At 36.3% G+C, this 15179-nt stretch overlaps 1 protein-coding gene across 8 annotated transcripts in view; it reads right to left on the bottom strand.

Moving 5' to 3' along the window:
- The window catches only part of LOC138306039 (sodium- and chloride-dependent GABA transporter 2-like), a 93440-nt gene extending 80062 nt beyond the window's left edge, over positions 1 to 13378 (bottom strand). For 7 of the 8 annotated variants that reach the window (XM_069246371.1, XM_069246370.1, XM_069246374.1 and 4 more), the window contains exon 1: positions 13259 to 13378. The gene's annotated coding sequence lies outside the window, so the exon portion shown is untranslated. The remainder of the gene's footprint in view (positions 1 to 13258) is intronic. The other variant, XM_069246372.1, reaches the window with a different exon arrangement.
- Positions 13379 to 15179: the final 1801 nt, after the last annotated feature.

The raw sequence follows: 15179 nt of genomic DNA, 5'->3' as shown, positions 1-15179 counted from the left end.
TCTAAATCCCCTATTAGGCCCCACCCCTCCTGCCCCCAGGGGGTCAGAGCCAAAATTTATACAAGTTCTGTTCCCCTTCCCCCAAGGATGTTTGCGGCCAAATTTGGTCATAATCCAAGCAAAACTCTAGGACAATTTATTTTAGCAATTTATAGGATTTACCTCTATTTCCCCTATTGGGCCCCACCCGTCCTGCCCCTGGGGGGCCAGAGCCAAAACTTTTACAAGTTCTGTTCCCCTTCCCCCAAGGATGTTTGTGGCCAAATTTGGTTACAATCCATACAGAACTCTATGACTAGTAGCGATTTAAAGAATTTACCTCTATTTCCCCTATTGGGCCCCGCCCCTCCTGCCCCCCGGGACCAGAACCAAAATTTATACAAACTCAGTTCTTATTCTCCCAAGGATATTTCTGGCCAAATTTGGTTACATTCCATGCGGAACTCTGTGACTAGTAGCGATTTAAAGGATTTACCTCTATTTCCCCTATTAGGCTCCGCCCCTCCAGCCCCCGGGGGGCCAGAGCCAAAATTTATACAAGTTCTGTTCCCCTTCCCCCAAGGATGTTTGTGGCCAAATTTGGTTCCAATTCCTGCAGAACTCTATGACTAGTAGCGATTTAAAGGATTTACCTCTATTTCCCCTATTGGGCCCCGCCCCTCCTGCCCCCAGGGGGGTCAGAGCCAAAATTTATAACAGTTCTGTTCCCCTTCCCCCAAGGATGTTTGTGGCCAAATTTGGTTCCAATCCATGCAGAACTCTATGACTAGTAGCGATTTAAAGGATTTACCTCTATTTCCCCTATTGGGCCCCGCCCCTCCTGCCCCCGGGGAGGCCAGAGCCAAAATTTATACAAGTTCTGTTCCCCTTCCCCAAAGGATGTTTGTGGCCAAATTTGGGTACATTCCATTCACAACTCTATGACTAGTAGCGATTTAAAGGATTTACCTCTATTTCCCCTATTGGGCCCCGCCCCTCCTGCCCCTGGGTGATCAGAGCCAAAATTTTATACAAGTACTGTTCCCCTTCCCCCAAGGATGTTTGTGGCTGATTTTGGTTACATTCCATGCCAAACTCTAGGACAAGTAGCGATTTAAAGGATTTACCTCTATTTCCCCTATTGGGCCCGCCCCTCCTGCCCCTGGGGGATCAGAGCCAAAATTTATACAAGTTCTGTTCCCCTTCCCCGAAGGATGTTTGTGGCTGATTTTGGTTACAATCCATGCCAAACTCTAGGACAAGTAGCAATTTAAAGGATTTACCTCTATTTCCCCTATTGGGCCCCGCCCCTCCTGCCCCTGGGGGGTCAGAGCCAAAATTTATACAAGTTCTGTTCCCCCTCCCCCAAGGATGTTTGTGGCCAAATTTGGTTACAATCCATGCAGAACTCTATGACTAGTAGCGATTTATTGGAAATGTTGACGGACGGACGGACGGACGGACGGACGACGGACGACGGACGACGGACGGACGGACGCCGCGCCATGACATAAGCTCACCGGCCCTTCGGGCCAGGTGAGCTAAAAACCACTAATTATTGAGCGACCATCTATTTCATCTTTCATTAGCCCAATTAAAAGCACTAACAATCAATATATTTCAATGTCTACTTGTCATTAAATAGTCTATCACAGTTTTTTAAAGGTGTATACAAAAGGTAACAACAAACCCAACGAGATAAGGGTCTAATTATTAACACCTTAACGAGATTTGGAATTAATCGTTTAAATACACACCTTAGCGTAGTAAAAGATTAATCAGCAACTTTTTATACACATTTACAGTTAATTAGGTCCATTATCAGAGTGTGTGGGTAGAATTACATGTCGGTATGAATGATACACATGCTACTACGATACTCTATATATTGTAACATGTAACTGGCCTGTTCTGACTTAGGAATGACTGTATACTGTATATATCCGAAGAGAAAATTCAATTGGGATTCCGGCAGGATTTGACACTCTACTTTTCAAAACTATGATTTTTAATACCTAATTCAAAAGAAAAAAAGTACTTTTCAAAACTATGATTTTTAATGCCTCATTCAAGAGAAAACAAGAACTTTTAATACTATGATCTTAAATGCCTCTTTCAAAAGACAACAAGTACTTTTTAAACTACAACATATTCCTCTTTACAAGAAGTATGGCTGTGACTCGGTGATCTACAATACAAGGTTGGTCGGTGTATTGTAGGTACTAAATCAATGGTATAGCCTGAGATTGTATGTGTGAGAGCGTCGTTGTATTTAATTAACATTTATAATCAATACGACCATGATTATACAGAGGACTCTAAAGTCTACATAGATAAGCCTGTGTAAGAACAACGTGACCGCGGTCAATACCAACGCCACAAATTAACACTGTCTACATTCACCTATACTAATTATAATTTCTTATCTTAAGAATAATGTGCTGAATCAGCAGAACTCCACCCCTTTAACCGATTTACCCCTGAAATTTCATAATGGACTATTCCAGTTCTTGAAGTAGAAGAGTCCAAATGTGTCTTTAGGGGTCAATGATTTAAAGATCTCTGTTACACATACAGCGTTCATTGAAGTCTGAGCACTGATATTTTTCCCCCACTTTTCAATTTCTGTTTGTGTTTTCAAAATATTTTGATTTTAAAAAAATCTTTTCTCCGTTATATTTTGATTAACAAAATATCAAATTCATCATTTATAAACTTTAATAGTATGAAATGCAGACTAAAAATATGAAAATTGTGCTGGTTGCCTTACTGATTTCATTTGTGAATTGATTTATGTCTTCCTTTATTTTATAAAAGGCTTAAATCCAAATGTGTTTCTATAAAAAAAAGTGACCCTTATTAGCTTCTATTTATCAAGCATCCGGGGCGCTTATTGGGTTGAATACGGTATATCAAAACATTATGGAATACAATGAAACACAGGAGTATAAGAGGAAGCGAAGTAACACAACATGTACATAGACTCACCCCTTTTCCCCCTCCCAACTACCTCACCCCCCTCCCAATCAAATTTCATATGCCCCACATGGGATCGAACTTACAACTCGGAGCTGGAGCGTTTGTGGTAATTTGTCAGGATATATCTTACCGGTATCCACTTGGCCAGAAACCTTAATATATCTCTTGAACATGCTTCAATTAATGGCCGCTTTATATCATACATACAATTAAAATTAAAGACCATGATTTCTGTTACCTATATACTGTATTTGACCGAATAAGCGCCCCCATCCCTATAAGTGCCCCTCACCCTTTTTGAGGCCTCATTTTCACTAACCTCAAATTAAACACGCAGACTGAAAATATGAGAACCATTGGTTTCTGTATGGAATTTCTTTCTTTTGGGAGTTGATTTATAGCTTACTTTGTGCAATAGTTTTATGAAGGGGAGAGGGAGAGAACTTACATAGGCACTGTCTGTTGTTTGATCCCATTTCAATTTATTTGAAATAAAATTTTGCTGAAAAAGTTTTATCAAAGGCTAAACCAAATTGATTCTATGAAGTAACCCCCCCTCTCCAATTTTTTTTCATTCTGTAAGCACCCTGGGTGGTATTACCATATTCGACCCAATAAGTGCCCATGGCCCTATATGTGCCCCTAACCCTTTTGAGGCCTCAATTTCAATTGCCTGGACATAAGACCCAAGACTATGAAAACTGTATAGGTTTGCAATAATGTCATCTTATTTAGCACCTTTAAATTTTTTCATTTTATTAAAAGCCCTGGGTGCTTAATGGGTTAAACACGGTATGTCAAATACGATGTAATATGTACTAGGTGTGTTTTCGTAAAGTGAAGATTTAATTATAAACTTGATAAATATTAACAATTAACGACACGGTCAACAACAAGCCTTCCGTTTGTCACATCATGTTGAATGCTTACCAATCATAATGGTAGAGGCAATAGAAAGCAAACATTGTTCTGACCCGACACAATCCTGTACAAATATCAATACAACTGCCTTATAAAATCTATGTAGGTCAAATTTAAATAAGGATTTATTTCTATTTAATTGATGCACATCCATATGAGTACAGTTAAATCTATTAATGCAAATATTTTTTGTGAATCCTTATTTAAAATGTTGTGATAAATGAAGGGGTTGGCAGAGATATCCAACGTCCTGAGGGTGCTGGTCGGCAAAGAATCGGTGGAGGAATCCGAGGTGGATACTAAAAGTATTCAACAGCGCCCCATAGTCGATATAGTGAATAGCAACTGGAAATGAGATGGAGCATCAATACCAAGGGTTCCGTAAAAAAATTTGTACGGAACCCTTGGTGTTGATGCTCCATCCCATTCCCAGTTGCTATGAAAATTTATGTTACTATATTCCACCAATTCGCCAGAACGCCAACACATTATATCAAGGATTTTCATCCGTCATAATTTAAAGATGCCCCACCGCTGATAAATGGTATTTTTTCTCTATCAAAACAGGAGCAGACAAAGAAATATTTTTCTTCAGTTGCAAAAGTTACTTACTTTACACCATTACCACCATTGAAAAGTTAGAGCTTCTTATTTTACATGAAGATAGAAATATTAAAAATAATTAATTGCATCCCGGAAAAAATTCCGTGGCACTATATCCTATATGGAATGAAGTACTGATTGTGTATGCACCAGAGGCCAACTAAATTTTTTGATGATATTTTTAGTGTTAATTAGACACATATATATACACGATTAAACACCAATTATTGTTCAAATGATGAGTATCGTTTATGCTCTGTCGGCTGTGGAGCATCTTTTTATTTTCACAATTCAAATACTGACCATAGATCAGTGGTTATTACCCACCTATAAACCTAGTGCAAGCTTTGATAGCTCTGGCTGTGAGGACGCAGCAAGTTATCCAATCAAAATTTATCCATTTTTTCTACACAAAAGGTAATCATTGCCTTCAGCTTGCTTTCTGACATTTAAGCTAGTTTAATATGGAGCATTTTATTATTCAAAAGATCTTTGTGATAATTTTGTTTAACTTCCCAGAAGGAATATAAACATTTCAGTATTCACTTATATGCATTATGACCTTTGGTGCACGATTTTAGATATTTAATTGTTCCAATACACTCCATTCAATAGACATTCTTCAAAGCTAAAAGCTTTTATGTCTACTTCAAAAAGAGTGGAAAAGCTGTAAGAAAATTTGGCTCCATAATCTTTATAGATCGACCTGCTGTGGATCTTGAATGTGATTCTGGGAGGGCGTCGACCATTCTCTCCCGAGAGATGACGACCATTCTCTCCCGAGAGGTGTCGACCAATCTCTCCAGAGGGGAGTAAACCATTCTCTCGAGAGGAGTCGACCATTCTCTCTTGAAAGGAGTCGACCATTCTCACCCGAGAGGCGTCGATTATTCTCTCCTAAGACACATCAACCATTCTCTCCCAAGAGGTGTCAACCATTCTCTCCCGAGAGGTGTCGACCATTCTCTCCCAAGGGGAGTCGAACCATTCTCTCCCAAGGGGAGTAAACCATTCTCTCGAGAGGAGTCGACCATTCTCTCTTGAAAGGAGTCGACCATTCTCTCCTGAGAGGCGTTGATTATTCTCTCCTAAGACACATCAACCATTCTCTCCAAAGAGGTGTCAACCATTCTCTCCCGAGAGGTGTCGACCATTCTCTCCCGAGAGGTGTCGACCAATCTCTCCCGAGGGGAGTAAACCATTTTCTCGAGAGGAGTCGACCATTCTCTCTTGAAAAGAGTCGACCATTCTCTCCCGAAAGGCGTCGATTATTCTCTCCTAAGACACATTAACCATTCTTTCAAGAGAAGTCGAAGTTCTTTCCCAAGGCGATGCAACCATTCTGTCCCAAGAGGATGCAACCATTCCCTCAAGGGATTTAAGTATTAAATGTTGTCATGCTTTTATGGGTATAACATCATGTTGTTTTGTTTTCGGTGAAAGCATCATCATTTTTGCTTACAAAGTTGTGACATCACAATAGAAACCTATCCACAAGGGAGATAACTCTGTAATATTCAAAGACAGAATATAACACACGTACACAAGATGGATGCCTTAAAGTTGACTTGGTGTATCCCGTCTGTCTGGGAATAAACCATTTCCATTACACGGCAGACAGCATGATTCATGTGTTATTCAAAGGAAAAACTTACATTGAATTATAAAGCAGTGTTTTAGGTAGCTTTGACTTAAAGTTTTGGTTTCACATCACAATCATCTTGGCCACATCACAATCGTCTTAGCCACATCACAATCGTCTTGGCCACGTCACAATCGTCTTGGCCACATCACAATCGTCTTAGCCACATCACAATCGTCTTGGCCACATCACAATCGTCTTGGCCACATCACAATCGTCTTGGCCACATCACAATCGTCTTGGCCACATCACAATCGTCTTGGCCACATCACAATCGTCTTGGCCACATCACAATCGTCATGGCCACATCACAATCGTCTTAGCCACATCATAATCGTCTTGGCCAGAAATCTCATGAGATTTAACCAAGTGTTCGAGTTTCCATCAGTAATTGACATGGGGTTTTCCTCAAACAGGGTTCTCTTACCAAAGAAGTTCCAAGATTTGTCAGCCATACAATATATAGCTTAAGTCAATGTTGTCATTTCAGAAAATTCGCAAGACCAAAATTTTGTCTACTCTAATTCCCCCAGGGGTGAGAGGGGGTTATATAGGAATGATAATACCTCTGCCATCATGAAACTGGGATATTTTCTGGTACCCAAATACAAATATGAAATTAGAATTAGGATATCAAAGATCCCACAATCATATTACTAATACTAGCTGATCATGCACATTCGGCAGCATCAAATATACTGTCATATCTGACTCATGGCAATGTAAGAGGATATATTATCATGTGACCTCCATGTGCTTAATTATGTAAATTAACAAGTCAATCACAGTGGTACAGTTGACATTTGGTGGGCAGATCTGACTAACAGCTTGTTAAGTGATAACTCATTCACCCCTGAAAACACATTTAGACTCTCCTAAATCAAGGACTGGAACAGTCCATTGTGAAATTTCAGGGGTGAAAGAATTAACCATAGCATTATGTAGCCATATGTCTGTTCCCAAGTCAGAATCAGACGTAAATTGGTCTCTTTGGCTAAAATAATACTACACATACCGTAATCGATCCAATAAGCGCTATGTCCCTATTAGCGCCCCTTCCCCTTTTGATTCCTTAATTTCCATTGCCCAGGCGTAAAAAAACAGACTTCAACTATCAAAACTGTATAGGTTTGCACTTTGTTTTTTCAATAATTTCGTTAAGTAAGCATCTTTTAATTTTTTCATTTTCTAAACGCCCTGGCCTCTTTTTGGTCAAATACGGTAATATATGTCCGTTGTGTGGAAACATTTATTGTTTTCATGAATGCTAGAAATTAAACCATAAATTTTAAACAAAGTATATTATTTTTATATAGTAAATTCTCTATAGTTCCATTTGTTTACCACAATTTTTTTCTATCCATAAAACTATACCAACGAAAGAAAGTACCCACAAATATTTCATGTTATACAACTTTAACACTGCAGCAAAAGAGTCATGCAGATCGATCTATAGTCACCCATCTCAAGTTTGCAGGACTGACACTTTCTGTCTAGCTAAAGTTTGAAAGAGACAGAATTTGTAGAAGTCCAGCTTGCTTGCATGACCCATGCATGCTTTAGTCCAACTTCAGTTTGGAGGGCACAGAATAAGTGCATAATGCTTTTTGTCAATGTGGAATTTTCTTTTTATGAATTACGGATGTGAAGAACTTTTCATTGCAAAATTGCAAAAATTACCCCAAAAAATAATATTTAGTATATATATGAGTAACTGTATGAGATTATAGGTTAAATTTAAAATAGATATGTAGTACCATATATTCTGATTTCATTACCAAAATATTAACATCTTGAAATATTTACAAATACAAATCATGAAATACAACTTTCGTGAATATGGTATCTATGTTTACTAAGTTTGGAGAACCCCATACAGTATGAATTATGGAGGAACATTTATTTAAAGCATGGGTCCATTTTAGGTAATTAAGGCCCAAATTTTCATCCCTGGTATGGACAATGCCCATTTGATACATTAATATCCATAGAGGTTTACAGAGACTTTTGTGTTATGACTTTATCAGAGAGCTATATATCTACAGTAAAGATGTACCTGTAATTATATAAGTATAAATATGTATACATGCTGCATATTAACATTGGGCCCAGACAGTTGTCATGTGTGTTATGTGGAGCACTCGTCACAATGACATACCAGACATACACACATCATATCTAATCAGACATAGGCACTCACAATGCATCCCCCTGTCTTATCCCTGTAATGATTCATCCACTCTGTCTGATCATCCTTAATTTATTCATCTTGTTTCGTCCACAATATTTTGAAAATAAGGGCATTATTCTCAAAAGTTAGTTGTACCTTATCTTAATAGTAATCATAAACATCTATATTATGTAAGGATTATTACGTTTCATTGAAATCCCGCCAGTAATTTTAGGTGGAATAGTCATTTAATAATTTCGTAACAAAGGGACTTAACTCTGAAAAATACTGAGATATTTTGTTCTGCTCAATTGTATAGATTACACACATCTACACTGTAAAAGGAGTATCGCCACCAAGTATCATTGAAATTCCTCCAGTTATTTAGGTGGAGTAGTTGTTTGATAATTTTGTAACAACAGGACGTAACTAAATAATGTGGAGATTTTTTGTTCTGAACAATTATATAGATTATACACATCTTGGGGTCCCAAATAGTCAATTATAACACAATGTGACCTGCATATAAAAACCACTTTACTATAGACAGCACTTTCCCCTTGTCCCTTGGGTGGTAATAGATGACGGACTAATACAATGGCTAAGAAGGTTTCTCTTTGACATCTACTATTCAAATAGCCAATTCTATTTCAGTGTGGCAGTCAGCCAAAACCATTGTCTATACCAGCTTTAACATTGAATTTTTTTTTTTTTAAATTCAGATAAGAATTATTCTACCTTCTATTTCCATGTTCGCTAAGAAAGGTCTATAATAATAAAGTTATTGACCTGCAATCTCAGGTAATATCTGATGCACTTTCTCAGGTTGATAACTCACCAGATCCACCTGAAAATAGGTCAATAATTGTATAGTATAAGCTAATCAACACAAGCCAGTCTTTGTCTATATGACCCTACGTCAACACAACCTCCACCTTGTCTGATACCAGATTACTACTGATTCGGGCCATCAGCTGAAGGCCTCTCGGGATAAGATAGGGATAGCACATCATTTAACAACTCACTCTCACAGTGTGCAAGATGTTACACAGAAATGTACAGGGTGATTAAGGATTTTAATTGTACAGTTAAAAGGCTAGTTTACATGCTAAGGAAAATGTTTTGTGGTTTATTATCTTTTCAAAGAAAGAAAACATATCCTAAGTAAAAAACAGACCTTATAATTAAGTCAAACATTTCATCATGCATAATGTAGGTTACATATAATTAAGACCTAACTTAAAGGCCCACTACCTTTCCGAAACAGCTTTTAATTTTTTAAATGGAAATGTAAAACGAGATTGATAATTTTGTAGAGTCGCAAAAGTTATCAACTTACCGGTAATTCTACACTTATCATCACCTTCTGAACAATTTAATTTAAATAAATAAAATGTTAATTTTCATAACGCGGGTCGTCTTATGTTTCCCGCCGTCGTCCTAAATGCCGCGCGGTAGTTGATTATCACTGCGCCAGAAGGCAAAAAAGTGAAATGAAACCCAACTGTTACCATACATTACGCAGGATATCTTGCATAAGCTTCATGTTGTAACCTCACCTTAGGCCATCGACATATATTTTCTTATGTTATCTATGATTTTTAGAAACCTTTAAATTTTGCTCCGGAAAGGTAGTGGGCCTTTAAATTTTGAATCTAGCTATATAGTTCTTTTATGATATTTAAATATTTGACCAAACAAATATCAGTGATTATTTATGTAATTGAGCTGCTGAAATTAATAAAAAATAAATTGAGTTGGGAGGGTACAGGGCTCAACCGGGGAGGCGGGTACATCTATGTATGCATTGATTTATTTGTTTGTTTCATTTACCCTAATTTCTGACTATATATAAATATATGTAACAAGATCTAGGCCAAGGGTTCAAACCAGGTCTGAACCGTTCAAACCAGGTCTGAACCTATATTATGGGACTAAGAAATACTAGGATGAAACTTCGCTGGACTTGAGGCTGATTTTTAGTTCATAGACCAGGTGGTCGGTATGTTACATATAACAAAATAGAATAATTACATTACAGATGTGAAGTAGAACATCGACTTCTACCTTTCTTTCTCTAAATCATTAGAGCAAGCTGTTAGCATATAAATAACTTCATTTGTTTGTGAGAGTAAAATCAATACGCTAAGCCAGTGATAGCCCTTGGTGGTGAGACACCAGTTCACTTCACCATAAGAGACCGAGTTTAACATATGTCTTTCACCAAATCTATCTGACCTCTAGAGTCTAGAGCCTGGAGCAGCAAACCTAGAGACTGCCTAACCCAATTTGACCGCTTCTATGTCTAGAAAATAACTTCTGATCACTCGATTTTTTGCTCTTCTGTTTGTGAAAATTCTTACAAGTCATTGAAGTGAGAGATATTTTGAGAAGAATGCAACATTGAGTTGGTTTCCAGGTTCTAGTTGCATGCAGTCTCAAAAACATCAGTTAAATTCATATTTCAAAATGTTATGTTTGTAATTTGAATAATAACAAAACAAACTTCTCTTTACTGTTGGCACAGGATATCTTTCTAAACTTCTTCAGAGAAAATAAAAGGTTAAATACATAATATAAGAAAGTTTTCTATAAATGGTATCGGATTATAGAATCCATAAGTAGTAGGTTGTACTAAACCGATCATCGATTGTGATTTTACAACTGATTCCCATCACTTACTTATAGACAGTAATAGTACAACAGTACATTGTATCAATGAAATAATACCGCTATCATAACGATACTGAACACTTTTGATGAAATAAACAAACTGTCTGACATACTACATACAGATTTTATTTAACTATAACGCAAAGACTCTTGCACTCCAGTGCATGTTCCCTTCATTTACTCACTTTTACATGTTTTTTTTTTTTAAATACAGATATTATTATGACTCTTTTTGTTTTTAATAGGTAACAATACTCTATTGGTATAAAGAACCGATATCTTATATATATAGCTACCTGTCTGAGAAACTGTGAATTCTCATTCAAATGTGAAAATGTTTGTGGCCATGCAGCCCAGGTGCAGATACACATAAAAAATCATCACCTTTAATTTCATGCTTAAGAATGTTTCTGTCATAGTACAAAAAAAAAGAATAAAATCTGTTTTAAGGAGAAATAAATACATTTCTTCCATATGAGCGATAAAGTTTACATGTATATAGTTAAATACATGTTCAACATAAGAAGACTGGTTGAATTACATTTCTAGTTAGGAATGAAATGCACACAAATAAATAGTTTTTTTTATCACAAAATAGTTTATATTTCAGCTCAATATCATATTTTCTTTTTGCTTAATGTATTGAATCAACAGATACAAAACCAGATTTGATAACATCTTGTCACTGTGACACTGAAGAGTTAAAGACAAGAATCAATGTATCACAAACTCTCACCCCAGTCTAACACCTGCTATCAGGGATCAATCTAGGTTTTGGGGGAAACTACCCTTTTTCAAAATAGGTGAAAAGTTTGGCGAAATATAGGGGAATTTGAATCTTACTTTGGTCCAAAATTATATGCATTTTGACGAAAAAGTACTGTAAAACAACTAATCTTATTTTTAGATTTAGTAAAGCAAGATTTTAAGCTCAATAATGAAAAATTTGAGTTCATCATAAAATATGCAGTAGCTGTATGATAAATATAAGAAATTTGCAAACAAAAGTCTACAATAAATTAATGAAAAATAAGTCACAGGGGAAATTTTGTTACAAAAACGGTCATATTTTAGCTTTAAATGGGGAATTTTTAAATCTTTTTAGACCAGAGGGGAATTATTTTCTTGAGGGGAAATTTACCCATAAACGGTAATAAATCAGAGCTAGATTGATCCCTGCATGTACAGGTACAATGTATAAGTATATTGCATGTCAGACACAATGCAGGCCTTTTTCTCACTGCTTTGGTAATGGGGCCTGTGGCTTTGAATTTGGGAAAATGTACAACAAAACCAGGATTTGGGAAAAATTATGAAATATGAAATAGCGCATAACAATTAAGATTTTTTATTTCCAATGTAGTTGATGTACTTTTCGGAAGCTAATTCACAAATATTTAAAGTCTTAACCAACTAAGTTCATGCAATATTTTTAGATAGTTTTCAAGAAATTTTGATTTTAGGAAATTCAAGGCTTGAATTAGGAAAAATTTTGAGGTTTTGCAGTGGGGAATAGGGCCGATACTAGTCCCCATTCACATTTTAGGAGAGAACATGAAAAGAACCCTGACTGAAAATTCACTTCAAATGAAAGACATATTATGGAACATCCATTACATTAACTCAGCTTTTGTATGTCTTAAATCCAATCTGATAAAATACATTGAGAAATAAGATTTGTTAAAACTTTACTTTCAAAAAAAAAATCCCAATCTTTTGAACAGGATCAGGAAATGGGGAACAGAGATCTAATTCGGACTGCCTTTATTTTAATAAACTCTTTTACCCCTGAAGACACAATTAGCCTCTTCTAAATCAAAGACTAGACCAATCCATTATAATATTTCATGGGTGAATGAATTAAAGTTTAAAGCTATAAGGTACTGTCCACTGCACATCACCTGGTATCACAGATAACATCGTCATGTTGTTATTAAGACTTGCATCTAGAACCAGCAAAATAATCGATATATACGGGACTACAGAGCCACGGGCACCTGCTCCAGACCTCACTGTTTGTATATAAACATTACCTGTTTACGTAAGAACTAGACATGCCTGACACATTAATTGCTGGAGGATGAAACTGTACAACGGACAGAGCAAATGCACAGCCTCACACTCCGCTGTGACCATTCAACACATTCAGCACCAGCCCATCGCTCGCGAACCATCAATCGACATTCGAGGAGCCATTATATGCATGTACATATATGACGTTTGAGGGTCAATCAGGGCATTGCTGTTCACAATTGTCAAAGCGTTTGTTTAGAAAAAGAATGCATACTTACAATTTTGCTTGTTTGAACTATCCTCTCTCACACTACAGCCTCATGTCATCCGAACATTGGCAGAATCCCAATACACAACAACAACCACAGAAATTACCCACTTCCGTTTACTTATCGCGTCTAATAAACGGAATCGAACGGAACCTAAAATTCCGGATATTAGATCTATCGTGATGGTCATTCATGTGCAATCAACCGACTCTGATATTTTAACGCGAATCACTGACTGTATTTTATAAAAGTTTATCAATGCTTTTTTCTATGTATCTATTTTTAGATTCAAGTCTCACAGAAACAGAATATATTCCCGGCACACTGTATCCCTGACAGATATACTAACACAAACTGAAAAGTCTAATATTCGTGAATGTATTTAGTAAAAAAATCGACGTGTCCTTTAAAAATTAAGAAAATATGTTGATATCACAGGAAATTTCTTCTCTTGGGTAATCTTTGACTAGATCTCCAGTAATTAACGGAAAACAATCTCATATAGCTTATTACATCTGGTGTTCTTCAAGGATCCTTTCTAGGTCCATTGCTATTATAAATTTTCATTAACGACATTGTTTTCATTATCAACTGCTCCATTAAATTGTTTGCTGACGATATATCATGACTTATTTGATAACCTTAGGAAGATTAGATAAATTGTCTATCCAATGGCTTTTAAAATTAAATCATTCTATAACTCAGAAAATTACATGTCAGTGAAAGAGATTGGCAACTCCGTCATTTTTACGAATGGTAGATGTACATGTACCATTATATATATATATAAATGTGTGTGAGTGCGCCTAGATGTTTTTCTCTACACTCCTAAAACACGAGGATGGTTTGGGTACGTTTTTTAGAGGATAAAAAAATCAACTTATATACCAATAAAAGAGAAAAACACTTTCGGTTTTCAATGTATGCTTTTCGAAAATAAAAAAGTAAAAAATTTGACGTTTCCGTTTTTTTATTTAGGCAGCTTATTAATCTGAAAAAGCCACATACAATAATATAATGTTTAACCATTATATTTATTTATGCAAAAAAAGAACTAGCAGTATATGTACTAAGCCACGGGAAAATGTTTATAAACTGGAGGTCCCTTTAGATCTACCTGCCTTTGGACTAAATATCCTCCTGGGATGTGGTTTTACCTCAAAACTCGGGATATATCTAAAAAAATTTTGTAGTAGTAAAAACGAAGTAAAACAAGTCACGTGCTTATACCTCATTCATGTGATTGGCCGGAATATACATGTACAATTGTATTATGGGTAACTAGCATAGTGATCACGTGATTGAGTGTTTACTTCCAAATATAGTGATAGTTTGCTTGCCATTTCTTCGGAAAAAATGATTTATTTGAAAATATTTAGACTCCAAAATGTTATTAATATTTCATGCATATCATTTTGACTTGCACATATGTACTATTTTGCTATAAGTAATGAACTGAAATGACTTATAAAGCTGTCATTTCCACGTTTTATATATAAATGATATAATGCGAATTGACCAATTCAATAGGTCTAACCGTCTAATCTAGGATCAGCGATGATCGGCTACCCTCGGCTAAATTCGTAGAATTCTATATTTTTATATATAATTACCTGCTTTATGTTTCAGAACAGATACATATAACACAGAGAAAATAATATCTTCTTAAAAAGGCCAAATTATATATACTAAATACCAGGTCAGAGAAATCACTATATTTTGAAGTAAACACCCACTCATGTGATTACTAGTTACCCATAATACAATTCCATATTTATTTCAGCCAATGGCATGAATGAGGTATAAACACGTGACTTGTTTTTCTACGTTTGACTTCAAAGAACGCGTGGTATGGAGAAAACCCCCCACGGATCGTGGTTTCATTCCCAACATTTGAAATTGCTAATACGTCGGGACATCTTCAACATTC

The sequence above is a fragment of the Argopecten irradians genome, chromosome 13 (assembly GCF_041381155.1).
Source record: "Argopecten irradians isolate NY chromosome 13, Ai_NY, whole genome shotgun sequence".
Classification (NCBI taxonomy): domain Eukaryota; kingdom Metazoa; phylum Mollusca; class Bivalvia; order Pectinida; family Pectinidae; genus Argopecten; species Argopecten irradians.
Note: the sequence above shows the minus strand (reverse complement) of the source record. Positions and strands in the feature narration are given on the sequence as shown.